Below are 16,610 nucleotides of genomic sequence, written 5' to 3'. Positions count from 1 at the left end.
TGTCTGGCCCAAGGTTACTCTGTGAGCTTTGTGGCTGAACCCTGGTCTCCCAGCTCATAGTCTGACACTTTAACCTCTATACCACACAGTTAGCACTCATGCCCTCCCCATAACCATGACTGTCCAGACCTTTTTGCTTGGGATGGGGGAGATACCAGAAAAGCAAGGGGCAAGGTTGGATCTCACCTCCCAGCTATTAATTTTGCACTGGGCTCCATCACACACACTCAAAATGTTTGGTTTTTCTTGTAGGCGCCCGAAAACAGGACCAAAAGCCTTTGCTTCTGGCTTGTTCTGGGCTCCACCCTCTGGTCTCCTTACTCAATAGGTTCCCAGGCTGTAGGATTTCAAGAGCTGCCTGTTCCACTCCTAACACACAAGTACAGAAAGCTCAGTTACTCCTGCTTCCTTTGCACCTGACTAAACTACCAAAGCCACCGAGTCCGCCATTGCTCTCTGCACCTTAAGTTGTGTGTATGCTTTGGGTGGGTGGGGGAGGGAGCTTGCCAGACAATTCAGGGTGGGGTTGGCAAAAGTGTCAGAGGCTGGGTGACGGCTCCCCATCTCTGTGTCAGGAGCATAGAAAGCTGCCTCATACTCAGTCCATCCAGGTCAGTATTACCTGACCTGCCAGGGGCTCTCCAGGGTTCAGACAGAGCATGCCTAATCCTGCGTCGAGATTTGGGGTACTGAACCTGTGACCTTCTGCATGCAAAGCACATGTTCTACCACTGAGCTAATGCCAGTACAGTGGTACCTCGGGTTAAGAACTTAATTCGTTCTGGAGGTCCGTTCTTAACCTGAAACTGTTCTTAACCTGAAGCACCGCTTTAGCTAATGGGGCCACAATTTCTGTTCTCATCCTGAAGCAAATTCTTAACCCGAGGTACTATTTCTGGGTTAGCGGAGTCTGTAACCTGAAGCATCTGTAACCTGAAGCGCCTGTAACCTGAGGTACCACTGTATTCCCTCCTCTCACATTTACCAGCAATGAGAGGGCAGCACGCATGCACACACACCCCACAATCCGACACCAAACATGTTTTGCAGGTATTGCAGGAGATGAGGGTTTTAAAAAGCAGGGTTTTCCTGCATATTTCAGTGCCTCCTCCCTTCCTTAGAGGTCCCCCCTTCCTCTCCTCACCCCCCCCCCATTTTACTGCCTAGTGCATCTATTTGTGAGGCATGCCTTGTACTAATTGGGGTTGAGCGATTTAATCTTGGACATAACAGTGGGTCTTTGTTTGTGGCTCCTGGAGTGCAGGGGAGCATTAAATAAACTTCCTATAGATGGTTGATAGTAAAGGGAAACCCTCCAAGCCAACACTAGATGTCACTTTCCACTTCTTATTTAACTTGCAACCGGAAGATGTGCTGTAACAACAGCCACACCATTAACAATCACAACAAGGGTAGGCAGGCATCTTCAGAAGGTCTCTCCAGACATACAATTTCTCCTTTACTGGCCTCCGTTGGTGCAGCACAGAATCCACAGCTCCACCTGCCAAACATGCAGGTGGATAGGATCCTTGTTAGTGGCAGCCAGCCCATGAAAAGTCCCCAAACCTGCCATCCCAGGACAGAGGAGGGGAATCAGCCAGCCCTAGGCAGGCACAACAATTTGCCAGCTCCTGCCTTCTGCCTCAGCCGGAATGAGCGGCAAGGCTGTGGATACAGTTATGGCTCGGTCACTTGGTTAAACTCCCCCAGTCCCTGACTGGGGACTGGATCGCAGCCTTAGTCATGCATCCTGGTTTTCAAAGCCTGCTGGTTTTATCTGTATGCTATTAAAAATTACCTTATACTTTTATGTACAGAGTTTGATTGTCTACAGGCAACATAATGGTTCAGGTTTGCACATTTGGAGTTAAGTCGCTGCAATCGCAGCAAGGCAGACTGAGCTTAATTCATCTGCATGGTAAACACTGGTTTGCCAAGTTTTAAAACTGAACATAAGAAAAGCCTGCTGGTTCCTGAAGAAACCAGAGGCCTTTCTCCTGGGCATGGTCAGCCAATTGGTGCCAAAGAAGGATGGAACTTTCTTTATGTACGCTACAACAGCAGCAAGAATACTCAACGCAAAGTACTGGAAGACAAGATCTACCCACCCTGGAAGAATGGCAGATGAAGGTGATGGACTATATGGAACTGGCAGAAATGACTGGCAGAATCCGAGACCAGGGGAACGAGACGGCGGAAGAAGATTGGAAAAAGTTCAAAGATTATTTACAGAAACACTGTAAAATTAATGAATGTTAGAATGATGTTGGATAGAAACTAAGTGGTCTTTTGCTGTAATGCTATAAGGGAATATGAGAAAATGGTTATTAATAGGTAAAATAATAATAATGTTATAATATTTAAAAATGGAAGATTAAGATGAATGAAGAGGGGAGGGATTTGCTGAATCAACAATTGGAACTGGAATACAGAAAAGGAAGGCGTGAGGAGGTCCGGGAAATAAGCAAATGAAAAATATATGATAGAAAAGATTGAACTGTTTTTTAACTATTTTTATTTTGTATTTTCCTTTTTCCTTTTGTAATTTTTTGAAAATCTTAATAAATATCTTATAAAAAAAATAATAATAAGAGCCTGCTGGATCAGGCCGGTGGCCCATCTGGTCCAGGAAGCAGGATTTGGGCACAAGAGCACTTTGCCCTTCTGCGTTTCCCAGCAACTGGTATTCAGAAGCATTGCTGCCTCCAAGAGAATAGCCATAGCGGACCATAGCCATCAATAACTTTTTCCTCCATAAAACCTCTCCTCCATTCTTGTACCTGAGCGACTCCTGAATTTGGAGCGTCGAGGGCAATCCTATGGCAAGGTCTGCTGAGATAAGTAGCTTACAATGCAGCAGATTTCTCTCGCAGTATTATGTCTCTGTCCCTGGCTCAGCCGAAGATAAAACACCATAATTTGCTAATCCTGGTTCACCTGGGGCTCAGCCAAAACTTTAAATCCCAAACCAGGGATGTGGCAGTGGTGCAGTATGGTGAAACATGAGTGGAGGGACTTAGGCTGGAGCCTATGTCCATTCAGCTTGGCCATGTGCCCTGGCAACCCAGCGCAGAACACTGTTTTAAAGGCTTGATTTCCCTCTACCAGCTCCACTGCCGAATGGGACTTGGATCTTATGCAACTTTACCCTGTCTCAACTGACATTGGCTTGCCTTACAACAACCATAGAGTAGTTCTGGAGACAGAAGCAAAGTCCTATGTTGTATGCTGATGATTCAGTGGGTGGAGTCCTGCACAAAATCTGCCTGTTCGCCTAAGGTGAACATTCCTTTGGAGTGGCGAGTGTCCCGGGCCCTTGCTATTCTGACAATAATCCCCAAAGCAAACAAATAGGAGCCAGGCCTGTCAACTGGCATGATGTCTAGCTAGCTAGGTGAAGAGGGCAGTTGTCGGAAGAACATAGGCTATGCTTTAAAAGTAAACAAATGCATTTTATTTTATTAATAAACCAAATAAACCAAAGATAAAGAGCATAAATAAATATTATTACAGCAGGTTGAAAGCAGCTTTGAACTTGTTGTTCCAAAATATTACAAAACTGCCTATTTTCCTATAAACCTATCAGGCTGATTTATATGAATTATTTTGTAATAAATTAGCTGAATCATAATTACTATGGACCAAATTTTCTCAATCCATTCAGCTATAGCAGGAGATATGCTCACCCGCGCAACCATTTTTAGCTATTACAATCTTTGCAGCAGTTATAAGGTTAAACACAATTGCTTGGCCATTTCCCAGAGTAACGTATTTTAAATAACCAAGTAGAAATATTCTAGGTCCCATACGTATATGACATCCTAACATATTGGAGATATTAGCCTAAACAGATTTCCAGAATATTTCTACCTGAGAACAATTCTCAAAGGTAATCTGCTCAAAGGTAATCCACATCTCCAGTATTTATCCGATCCTAACATATATTAAATTCGATTTATAAGGTGTTAAATTTCATTGATAGAGGCCTTTTTGTGTGACAGTACTCACTGGTATAGAGAACTACCACTTCTTCTTTTTTGGTCTCTGGGAGCCATTTTGTGCTGCCACTTTTGCCAATGTATGAATACCAGCATCTCGTGTGTTTTTTACCTCCAAACTCACTGAACATATGGTTGTAGCCAAAGCTGGCACAATGCGACTTCTATTTCCTTTTCTCCCCCTGAACCCTCACCCTCTGAAGCTGGAGGGGAGACGAACTCCCATTGTGTGCATGAAAGTCCTTTGTACCAGCAGAGCAGCAGCACTGAATATGTCTCAAGACCAGTAGCCTAGGGCAGGGACATCCAACTCCCAATAGACAGCAATCTACTCACAGTGACCTACCAATTGTCACTGGGTGGACCAATGTGGTTTAGGTTTTTTTTAGGAAGCCAAAATTCTTGAACTTTGGGGGGAAAGGCAAAGTTGTTGAGCTTTTTAAGGAAGCCACAGTTGTTATTTTCCCCCTTTTTTGGGGGGTGGGGGAGGAGATCACTAAGGGGCCAAAGATCTAACAGGATCTACCAGGAACACCCTCTGATCTACTAGTAAATCACTATCTACCTGTTGGACATGCCTGGCCTAGGGTGTACTACAAATACAGGTACCCAGCATCTTCTGAAATGTTAGCAGTGTCCTTAAAGTACCCATAGCAGGAGCTACGGGTGAGAAAAATAAACACATTGTTCTTGTCATATCAGGAGTTATGGCCATATTAAGACTGCACATGGCAACAGATTGATAATATTACGCAGCGACTTGCTCGGTTTATGAGGAAGCGATTTTGTCATGAAATCTCCTTTCATAAATCATCAAAACAAACACTTAGTAAAAATTTCCTTTTTGTAACCACAGTTTCCCTCTTTCTCAGTATACAAGATAGGTTATGGGGGGAATGATACCTTGCAAGACGTTTTTGAGCCTTTGAGGAAATCAGTTATTCTTCCTCTCATGGGCATATGAGGACAAGGCATTGTGATATGCTGCAATCTGTTCCTGAGACTTTGAGGAAAGAATGTTGTCATCGACAGCTAGTTTCCTTCTAGGGTCATTCTCACAACAAAACGAAAATTTCCTTTCTTGACCACAGTTTCATCTTTCTCTCAAGAGCTTATGAGGATATGTATCGAGCGGTAATGACATAGGGACAAATTTACCACAAACAGGAATCATCTGAAGGCAGACAAATCTCCCGTTGTGTTTCGCCATATTGAATCATGTTGTTGGCATCCATCTGTCTTGAGAGACAATGGAGTGTGCCTCCAGGGTTGAAGTCAAACTCCTGGAGAATCACAGCGACTGCCGTGGCTGCAGAGGGTCCCTTTCCTGAAACATACATGTGGAGAAATTCCAGTGCGCAGCCTCCAGACCACCATCACTCAACAGAGTGCTTCCCAGGAAGTCCTGCTCGGTGGGGGGGACGGACGGACGGACGGACGTATTTCGGCCCAAATCACCCTGTTGGAATAGGAAACCATCTTTAATCAATATACCCTGTCTTAAGAACAAAAAGCCACAGAGGGGTTAATATATCTGGAGGCTGGGTAGCTTTCTCAAGTTGTGAGCCACTTCCCCTTCCTTTTTTTTAAAAAAAAAAATTATACTTTTCAGATATATATATTTCACTGATTTTACAATCATTTTGACATTTTAAAACTTGACTTCCTTCCCCCTCTTTGTGTGGTTCCTTAAATTTATTTTTAAGATCTCCTGCATATCAAAATTCACTTAATTTATATAACTGCAGGTTATTACAATAATCCTGCCAGTGTTTCTATTGTTTACAATTTATCTGCAAATATTCAATAAACCATTTCCATTCTTTTATAAAAAGTTTATTATCTTAATTTCTTATTCTTCTGGTAAATTCTGCTGTTTCTGCATATTCCATAAGTTTTTGTATCTATTCTTCCTTTGCTGGAACAACTTCTTCTTTCCATTTGGGGTGAGTAACATTCTTGCCACTGTAGTTGCATACATGAATATGTTTCTATGCAATTTAGATAGTTCTGTCCCTATAATTCCCAAGAGAAACGCTTCTGGGGTTTTTTTACAAACTTTATTTTAAACATCTTTTTAATTTCATTGTATATTATTCCCCAGTAAGCCTTAACCTTACCACAAAACCACAACATATGATAAAAATAACCTTCTTTCTCTTTACATTTCCAACACTTATTGTTTCCCCTTCCTTGCTCACTTCTGTTTGAGACCTGTCATGGCTGCCCATCTTAAGTAAAAGAAGCTGTTAAAATCTTGTCACTGTGTCTGTCTTTCCTAGCAAGAAGACAAAAGTTCTGCTCTGTGACATACATAATACCATAGCTGTCAAGCGTTCCTTATTTGGTGGGACAGTTCCTTATCCCAGCGCCATGTCCCGCTGCTGTCCCTTATTGATGATGTCCCTTAAATAAGCTACTGAAGGTAATGGGGCCCTTTATATGTCCAGCTGTCCTTTGCAGGTATGTGAAGAAGCTCATTCCATCACAAACTCCTTCTTTCAGTACAATATTTCTACTTACTAGAATTCTGTCTGCAACCTCCCTAAGATGACCTGTTGAACAGGAAGATAAGAAAAATTAGGGAAAAACTTATTTTTGGTACAGTGGTACCTCGGGTTACAGACACTTCAGGTTACAAATGCTTCAGGTTACAGACTTTGCTAACCCAGAAATAGTACCTCAGGTTAAGAACTTTGCTTCAGGGTGAGAACAGAAATCACGCAGTGGCGGCAGCGAGAGGCCCCATTAGCTAAAGTGGTGCTTCAGGTTTAGAACAGATTCAGGTTAAGGACTTCCGGGTTAGCGCCATCGGCAATGGCGGAGTTCCTCTGACCGAGAGGAACCCACTCTGTGAGAATCGGGTCTTGCCGCCGCGGCGAAGGCAGGGACCCCTTAAAAATCCCAGGCAGAGGAAGCCTGGGAATGTGGGATTCGGCGGGCACCAAGAGCGCCTCCCCTACTCGCGGGGAAACCCATTTTGGGGCTCCGGAGCAAAGTGGGGTGAGCGGCGCGGTGCTTTGAACTGATTGCTACTTTCACGGAGTGAAGCCGCACAGCTGTTGCCGGAGAGCGCTGACTTTTTCCTGTGGACAATTGGATTTAAAAGTAACTACCCATGAGTAAAGCGAAGAATTGGAGTTTTAAAAGTTGAATTAATTTGGCACTGAAGCGGGAAGGTCTAAACAGAAAGTCCGCCTTCCGCTTTCGTAAATAGATTGAAGCAAAGACATTGCAAGCTAAAGTCTGGAAAGTCATTTGTAAAGGACTAAATTTTCATTAGCTAAAAACACCAACCCCCCCTTGGAAGCAGGAGAAGAGGGGGGAAATCTTAGATTGTTTGAACCTGCAGGAGAGAGAGTAAAGAAAGATAAATTTCCACCATCTTGAACCTGGGAACGGGGTGTCAGAGACAGACGCTTTGGGGAAGTTCATTGACTGTGAATAAAACGTTTTTTGACAGATAGTTAAAAAAGAGAAACATATTGATTCCAATGTTTCCTTCTGCATATAAAAAGGAATAAAATATCTGGAAAACGAAAGTAATTTTGTTGCTGGAGCTTCTTTCAAAAAGATGGATACAAACAGAAATTGTTTCCTCTAGAGGGAGCTTGTGATACTGTTGCTGGAGTCGATCTGGGGAATTTTACAGCTGCAGACATTAAAGATCGTGGGAACCTGACATTGACCTTGAGCAAGAATGTGTCTAGAAGAAGTTTTAGTGCTTGCTCTTTGCAAGACAAGCGCTTTACTGGAACAGCTACATGAAAAGATGGATTTGATGACTGTTGCAGTTAGCAATTTTGGACAAACGGTGAATACCTACATAGAAACTACTCAGGAACCATCTCAGGAATTTGCTTTGACAGGGCAAGTTGTGCAGAAGACAAAGGAGGAGGTTGTTGCTGAACCTCAAGTAATAGAAATGGAGAGAGCCGCAGCCTTGCAGGAAAATAAGTTGTTGTTTCTGACGACTGAACCTGGAGAAAGTCAGATTGGGAGAGATGGAGTACTGTTTAGTTTGGAGAGGGGAAGCTGGGTGGATCCCCCTATGCAGGGATGTTCTGACTTTTGGGATCTGGTTGTGGGTCAGGGGGAGCTTGGAGTTGTGGGGGCCCTTAACTTTGGAGGGACTTTGAAACATGCCTTCAAATATCTTTTGGATTTCAGTGCTGACTGTGGAGAGTGGGCTGACCTGTCGAGAAGGGATAAAGACATTGTCAAGTTGGAGTCTCCCCGAGATCTACCCCTCAGTGAGAAAGGAAGGAAATTAAGAATAAGATCAGCAGAAGATAAAGTAAAGTGCAGGTATAAACATGAAGAAGACCTGCAGAAGGGACATGGAAAAGACTTAAGAGCCTCGGATAGAAGGTCACCAGGTTAATGGACTAGATGGAAGGGATAGAAAGGACTGACAAAACCCGAGACCAGGAAGAAGAGACGATGGATGAAGATTGGAAGAAAGTTTAAAAATTCATTTAGAGAATTAGTGTAAAATTAACGAGTGTTAGAAAAATGCTGGAATGAAACTATTTGGCTTTAGTAGAAATACTATAAGGAATTATGTATAAATAAGTTTTTATGTTTTAAGCTCTAGGGCTTTTTATGGTAAGATAAGGTTAAAATAAATTAAGGTAATTTAATGATAGAATATAGTGAAAGATGGGAAGGATTTGCTGAGATAATTAATAATTAGAATACAAAAAAGGGAGGTGTGAGGAGGTCGATGAAACAAGTTAACGAAAGATAAAGATTTGGGAATATTGGATTTGTTTTTAAATTTTTTGTTTTTCCCTTTTTTTGTTGTTGTTGGTTTTGATGTATTGTGTGTTTTGTATTTTTCTTTTTTCTTTTTATTGACTTGTATTGCTTAATTCCTTGTTTTTCTGAATATATATATATATATATATATGCAGGTTTTGGTGTCTTCGGGTGTCTTCCCGTGTAAGAGTCGGGGTGTCTGTGCGACGTTTCGACGAGGTCTCACTCGTCATCTTCAGGCTGGTGCAAGAAGCCGAAAGCACCAGCCTGAAGATGACGAGTGAGACCTCGTCGAAACGTCGCACAGACACCCCGACTCTTACACGGGAAGACACCCGAAGACACCAAAACCTGCATTCCTGTACCCGTGAAAATCTACGAAAGCATATATATATATATATATATATATATATATATATATATATATATTCAGAAAAACAAGGATATATATATATATATATATATATATATATATATATATATATATGCAGGTTTTGGTATCTTCGGGTGTCTTCCCGTGTAAGAGTAGGGGTGTCTGGGCGACGTTTCGACGAGGTCTCACTCGTCATCTTCAGGCTGGTGCTTTTGGCTTCTTGTTACTGGAACAGAGCAGAATCTGGTGTTTGAGTTCCTATAAATACTGTTGAGGGGTGTGGTGTATAGCCTCCAACGTTCTGGGCAGAGAGGAAGTTCCTAGATTAGTGTGCCTTTTCTTCTTTTGTTCCTTAATTACTTGAGGGATATCTTGAGTGATTTCATGAGTGATATTCTGAATACCCCTGGGTGGGTCATTAAGTGTAGATTAGTTGCTAAAGCTTTCGTGTCTTGACCTCTTGAGCTTGTGAAGAGTTTTTCTGAGAAGATGGCTGTGCTGCATTTAGTTGTGCTCTGGCTTGGCTTCGTGTATAGGGGCGAGCTGTGATTTTGTGCCTTGTGCCCGCCAGATCTGTGTAGGGATTGCAGGGGGGTGCAGCATCCGGAGGTGCCACTATAGTTTGGCTACTGGATGGAGTCTGTAATATGTCTGTGGAGAGGGTCTGGGTTTGGGTCTGGTGTGGTTGATTGGTGACGGCGTTCTGTGTGCCTCTGGTTCTGGTGTCGGTTTTTGTGGGGAGGGCTAATTTCCAGATGTCTGGCAGGCGGGACGTGTCGTCACGCTTGTTCATGTTGTGAGGGTGTTTCTCTATCTCGATGGCTTCCATGATTATTCTCTTGTGGTGATGTTCCATGTTAAAGAGCAATTTGGAATCTGCAAAATTAATTTCGTGTCCTGTTTCTTTCATGTGTTGGAAAAGAGAGGAAGTTTTTTCTTCTTTTTTGACGGCATTCTTGTGTTCTGCGATACGTGCATTTATTCGTCTGTTTGTTTGTCCAATGTACGTGGCTGGGCAGACTTTGCAGGGTATTTCATAGACCCCTTGGTTTTCCAGCTGGATTTTGTCTTTTGGGTTTCTGAGGATATTGGCTATTTTTTGGTTGGTGCAGAAGGCTGTTTTGATATTGTGTTTATGGAGGATTTTGCTAATTTTGTCTGTAGTGCCCTTGATATAAGGAAGGAGGGCCATGCCATTGTTTTCTTCTGTGTCTTGGTTTTTGGGGGGTGTTTCTTTTTGGATTAGCTTCGTAACCTTGTTTTTCTGGTATCCATTGGCGATTAACACATTTGAGAGATTCTGTAACTCAGTTGTCAAGTGGTCTTTGTCAGCCAGGCGTTTGGTTCTGGAGATGAGAGTCTTGGCTACGGAGTTTATTTGTGCAGGGTGGTGGTGTGATTGTGCATGTAAGTAGCGGTTGGTGTGTGTTTTTTTCCGGTAGATAGTGTGTCCTAGGGAGCCATCAGGTTTTTTGTAGATTAGGACGTCAAGAAAGGGGAGTTGGTTGTTGTCTTCTATTTCCATAGTGAATTGTATTTTGGGGTGTAGGCTGTTGAGATGTGTGAGGAAGCTATCTAGTTTTTCTTTCCCGTGTGGCCAAATTACAAAGGTGTCGTCAACATATCTGAGCCAAAGTTTGGGTGCCCATTAATGAAGCCTTGACAGCCATTCAAAACAAATACAATCCCCCCAAATACATCCTGGACCTGACCAACCACTGCCTAACCAACACGTACTTCATCCACAATGGACAAAGATACAAACAGATAGAAGGAGCACCTATGGGATCACCCCTCTCACCGGTCATCGCAAATTTGTACATGGAACACTTTGAAACCAATGCTTTAGACAAGTCAGAACACAAACCCAAACTTTGGCTCAGATATGTTGACGACACCTTTGTAATTTGGCCACACGGGAAAGAAAAACTAGATAGCTTCCTCACACATCTCAACAGCCTACACCCCAAAATACAATTCACTATGGAAATAGAAGACAACAACCAACTCCCCTTTCTTGACGTCCTAATCTACAAAAAACCTGATGGCTCCCTAGGACACACTATCTACCGGAAAAAAACACACACCAACCGCTACTTACATGCACAATCACACCACCACCCTGCACAAATAAACTCCGTAGCCAAGACTCTCATCTCCAGAACCAAACGCCTGGCTGACAAAGACCACTTGACAACTGAGTTACAGAATCTCTCAAATGTGTTAATCGCCAATGGATACCAGAAAACAAGGTTACGAAGCTAATCCAAAAAGAAACACCCCCCAAAAACCAAGACACAGAAGAAAACAATGGCATGGCCCTCCTTCCTTATATCAAGGGCACTACAGACAAAATTAGCAAAATCCTCCATAAACACAATATCAAAACAGCCTTCTGCACCAACCAAAAAATAGCCAATATCCTCAGAAACCCAAAAGACAAAATCCAGCTGGAAAACCAAGGGGTCTATGAAATACCCTGCAAAGTCTGCCCAGCCACGTACATTGGACAAACAAACAGACGAATAAATGCACGTATCGCAGAACACAAGAATGCCGTCAAAAAAGAAGAAAAAACTTCCTCTCTTTTCCAACACATGAAAGAAACAGGACACGAAATTAATTTTGCAGATTCCAAATTGCTCTTTAACATGGAACATCACCACAAGAGAATAATCATGGAAGCCATCGAGATAGAGAAACACCCTCACAACATGAACAAGCGTGACGACACGTCCCGCCTGCCAGACATCTGGAAATTAGCCCTCCCCACAAAAACCGACACCAGAACCAGAGGCACACAGAACGCCGTCACCAATCAACCACACCAGACCCAAACCCAGACCCTCTCCACAGACATATTACAGACTCCATCCAGTAGCCAAACTATAGTGGCACCTCCGGATGCTGCACCCCCCTGCAATCCCTACACAGATCTGGCGGGCACAAGGCACAAAATCACAGCTCGCCCCTATACACGAAGCCAAGCCAGAGCACAACTAAATGCAGCACAGCCATCTTCTCAGAAAAACTCTTCACAAGCTCAAGAGGTCAAGACACGAAAGCTTTAGCAACTAATCTACACTTAATGACCCACCCAGGGGTATTCAGAATATCACTCATGAAATCACTCAAGATATCCCTCAAGTAATTAAGGAACAAAAGAAGAAAAGGCACACTAATCTAGGAACTTCCTCTCTGCCCAGAACGTTGGAGGCTATACACCACACCCCTCAACAGTATTTATAGGAACTCAAACACCAGATTCTGCTCTGTTCCAGTAACAAGAAGCCAAAAGCACCAGCCTGAAGATGACGAGTGAGACCTCGTCGAAACGTCGCCCAGACACCCCTACTCTTACACGGGAAGACACCCGAAGATACCAAAACCTGCATTCCTGTACCCGTGAAAATCTACGAAAGCATATATATATATATATATATATATATATATATATATATATATATATATATATCTTTTCTTTTCCTTCTTTTTCTTCTTCTTCTCCTCTCTTTTTTATTCTCTGTAATTTTAAACTTTCAATAAATATCATTTAAAAAAAAAATAGAACAGTTTCAGGTTAAGAACGGACCTCCAGAACGAATTAAGTTCTTAACTTGAGGTATCACTATAATTTGCTTTCTAAAAACGCTAAAGTTTGCTTATTTCCTCTTTTCAAGTACATCTAGCAAAGGAATAAGTATTAAGCCGTCATTTGAAAATGGATATCTTGGAATGTGCCATTTCTTACAATACTAGTGATTATGAGGTTTTGTGGTTTGTTTGTTTTTAAACAACTTAATGCAGGCCAACAACAGAAGCGCTTGTCAGTTTCGGTTCTCTCACTTCCTCATGTTTCCATCATAAAGCTGGTTCTCCACATCTCTGTAGCGATCTGAAAATTCTCTTTTTAAAAATCCTCATGGAAACTATTCAGTGTTTTGGTGCAAATTTCTCCTCATAAACACATTTTTGTGTGCAGTTTTGACTGACGTGCACATGCTTGCAAGCAATTTATCCTAATATTCATTTTCACACATTGTTTTCATTATTCATATATTCATTTTTATGAATATCCCCCATGTATCCATTTTTGTAAACGTTGATTTGTTAAAGAACTGCGATACAAAATTCAGATAAGTGCAATTTTAGAAGAATAGCTGTCCTCATAATGTTTCAGAAAGTAATTTGACTTTAAATGTGAATTAATCCCCAATTCCTAATACTGATCAAGGTCTTCCGAGGTTTGACATCTACTGTGATTTCAAGCGTAACGTGGATTGTGCTTCAAGGGACGTCAGGCCCACATATTGGGTAGGTCAGAGCCTGAGGGATTGACTGATATAGGAGCAGATGGCCCAACAGGTATCTGGGTTCTAAGTTGTGTAGAGCTTTAAAGGTTTCAAGTCAATTCAGAATTATACTGGGAGCAAATATTTAAGCGTAGGTGAGGTGTTAAGCAGCCCACCATCTTGAAACTGAACAGCCAGAAATTTCTCCACTCTTTCACCACCATGTCAAGAAAAGCTGACCACCCAAACAACTGAATCAGTTTGGTCTGAACATCTCACAAACACGTCCTGATTTTGTTGTTCAGAAACCAGAGTATGAAGCATCCCCTTTGAAAGCAACAGGCAGAGCCTATAAAAAATATCTAGCTTCCTTTCAGTAAATAACCATGGGCTGCCTTCTCATTAGGAGTGCACCAAGCATTCATTTGTTTCAGTGGCGCCAGTATTGAGAAAGGGAGCATTTGGTCAAAAAGCTTTCCCATCCCACCTCACTTGCTGGGAATACAGCTTCTCTGAAGCTTTGTGTCTCTTTTTTTGCTCAGCGGTGCTGTTCAGACAAGACTTTAGGGCAGAATCCCAGAGCCCCACTCGGAAGAATAAGCAGGAAGCTCCCACCCCCAGGCCTGGTATAAACAGTGTGATGCTTCGCTTGAACCAAAGATGCAAATATTTCCCCAGCACATGATGTTTGATACCATCAAAGTACAAATGAGTCACTTCAGCAATCTATTCCTCCAGATTTCTGCAGGGCATTGAAACCATCTGTAGGACAAGACCTGCCAGAGAAAATAAAGAATTTATTTATGTATGTTACAGCAGCGGCAAGAGTCTTGATAGCACAAGGATGGAAGAATGAGGAAGCCGCAACAAAAGAACAGTGGCGAGAGAAATTGAACTATGCAGAACTGGCGAAATTGACATACAAATTGCGAGATAAGGACAACTGTGACTTCAGAGAAGAATGGGAACTTTTTACAAATTACTTAAAAAGACAACAAAATGAACCGGACTCCTTGGCAGGTTTTGAATAAACATACACAAATTTATCGAGGGTTAATATAGTAGATAGATAATAAAAGGATATATACAATTTTACAGTATCAGAGAACAACATGAGACATCAGAGAGAGGAGCTGAGGGAAGTCTTGGGGGGGACTTTTTTTAAAAAATTAAATTTTTAAATGTTAATTTTTTATTTTTTTTTAAAGAAGCCGTCTGTGGATCAAAAATGTAACAAAGCACATGCCACGTAAGGCTTGTCGGTGAAGTATGCTGGAGAAGGAGGAGGAGAACCCAGAAGGAGAGCCTGTGGGGAACTTGAAATGACCATTTCTTGACCACTAAGGGAGGGCTGCTCTCCACTAGTGAGTTGCTGGAAGAACCTTATGTATGGTTCACCAGGGTTATAGCAGGGGGCACTGGAAACATCGTAGAACCAGAGAGTTGGAAGGGACCTCAAATATCATCAAGTCCATCCTCTGCTGATGTAGCAAACTCATGGCTGCAGCATCCCTGATAATTGGCCACCCAATAGTCATGAGCTGAGATGGTTGAAGAGCTATAATGAGCTTAGGAGAGATGTGACTTCCAAGTCAGCTGGTCCCCTTAGTAAAAACACACATTTATCATTTATTTCTCTTTATAAAAATATGTATATCTCAGTTTTCTCAAAGTGCCCAGAGAATCTCCCTCTCTTTAGATCAGAGCTTAAAACAGCAATGAGCTGCCATGGTGTTTGACTGGCTCTGCTGCTGCACCTGCACTGCGTCAACCTCCCTGTCCCGTCTCCATGTTCCTCTTGGTTACTGGCAGCAGCCTCTGTGTTGGGAAGCCAGGTGAGTGATGCAATTCCACCCCACTCTGCTCCACTAGCTGCTGCTGGAGAGCAGAAGACTAAATCTGTCCGCTTGCACTAGTTTTCCATTTCGAATGGTTCTCTCCCCTTGTGTTTATTTTGGAGCTCTGCATGTGTCCTGATGAATGTGTCTGGTCACGATGACTGGCGAGAAGCCGCCTGATGACTGAGTCTTCCTTTTCATCGGGTGGTGATTGGAAGGTTTAAGATTTCCATGGGTGGTGCAAAGGGACTGGTGAATCCATTTAAGAGAAAGAGGATTAGAAAAGAACACGTTCCTGAATAGCATATTGCACAAACATAAAACAACACAAAGTTTTGAAGTGTACTGCTTTTCCAACTGCATTTTATGAAATTTCTACGTTTTTATACAATCCAATACACAATTTCATTTTTTCCTTTATTTTGTGTTGACCCCACCCCACCCCATTTTCCATGGAGTTGTTGTTTCTCCTCTTCTGCTGCACCCTGTAAAATACTCTTTGTTAAATCATAACCACAGATCTATCATCTAGTTACAGTGGTACCTTGGGTTACATATGCTTCAGGTTACATACGCTTCAGGTTACAGACTCCATTAACCCAGAAATAGTACCTTAGGTTAAGAACTTTGCTTCAGGGTGAGAACAGAAATCGAGGCCCCATTAGCTAAAGTGGTGCTTCAGGTTAAGAACAGTTTCGGGTTAAGAACGGACCTCCAGAACGAATTAAGTACTTAACCTGAGGTACCACTGTACTTCTGTTGCTCATAGTTCAAATCCTGATCGCAAATTCATCCTAACTATAGTATTTCTTTAATTAGCAGTTTTGAAGCGTACGGCTGGTTGGGCATTGATGACTATCTGACAAAAAGTCTGTCAGTTAGCTACAAGGTGAAGTTTAAGGTGCTGGTATCAGCATACAAAGCCCTAGAAAGCTTGGTACCAGGCTACCTCAAAGATCTCCTCATCCACATCATCTTCTTTTTATATGCAAATAAATGTTTAAACTGTTTTTTAATATGTGGAAGTGTTTTATATATCTGTTTATGTTACTTAATTCACAAACCACTTGTGGTTTGTATATACCACTTGACTGTTAAATCCTCAAAGCAGTTTCCAAAAGACAACACAGTAAAATAAGCAAAAATTCACAACCATCCTTTAAAATGTACATAAGTTAAAATATTAAAACAAATTAAAATTCAACTTTTGAAGCATCTGGGGAGACTTGTCGAAGCAAGAATATATGTCAAAAAGATATGTCATTATATTGTAAATCACTTCCAGGCGGCTTCATGAAATGAAGTGAAATGAATTTATTGTTGTTGTTGTTAGCCAAGTGTAGGTACT

Source organism: Podarcis vaucheri, assembly GCF_965113315.1.
Source record: "Podarcis vaucheri genome assembly, chromosome: 4".
NCBI lineage: Eukaryota > Metazoa > Chordata > Lepidosauria > Squamata > Lacertidae > Podarcis > Podarcis vaucheri.
The sequence above is the reverse complement of the archived record's forward strand: the minus strand, read 5'-3'. Positions refer to the sequence as shown.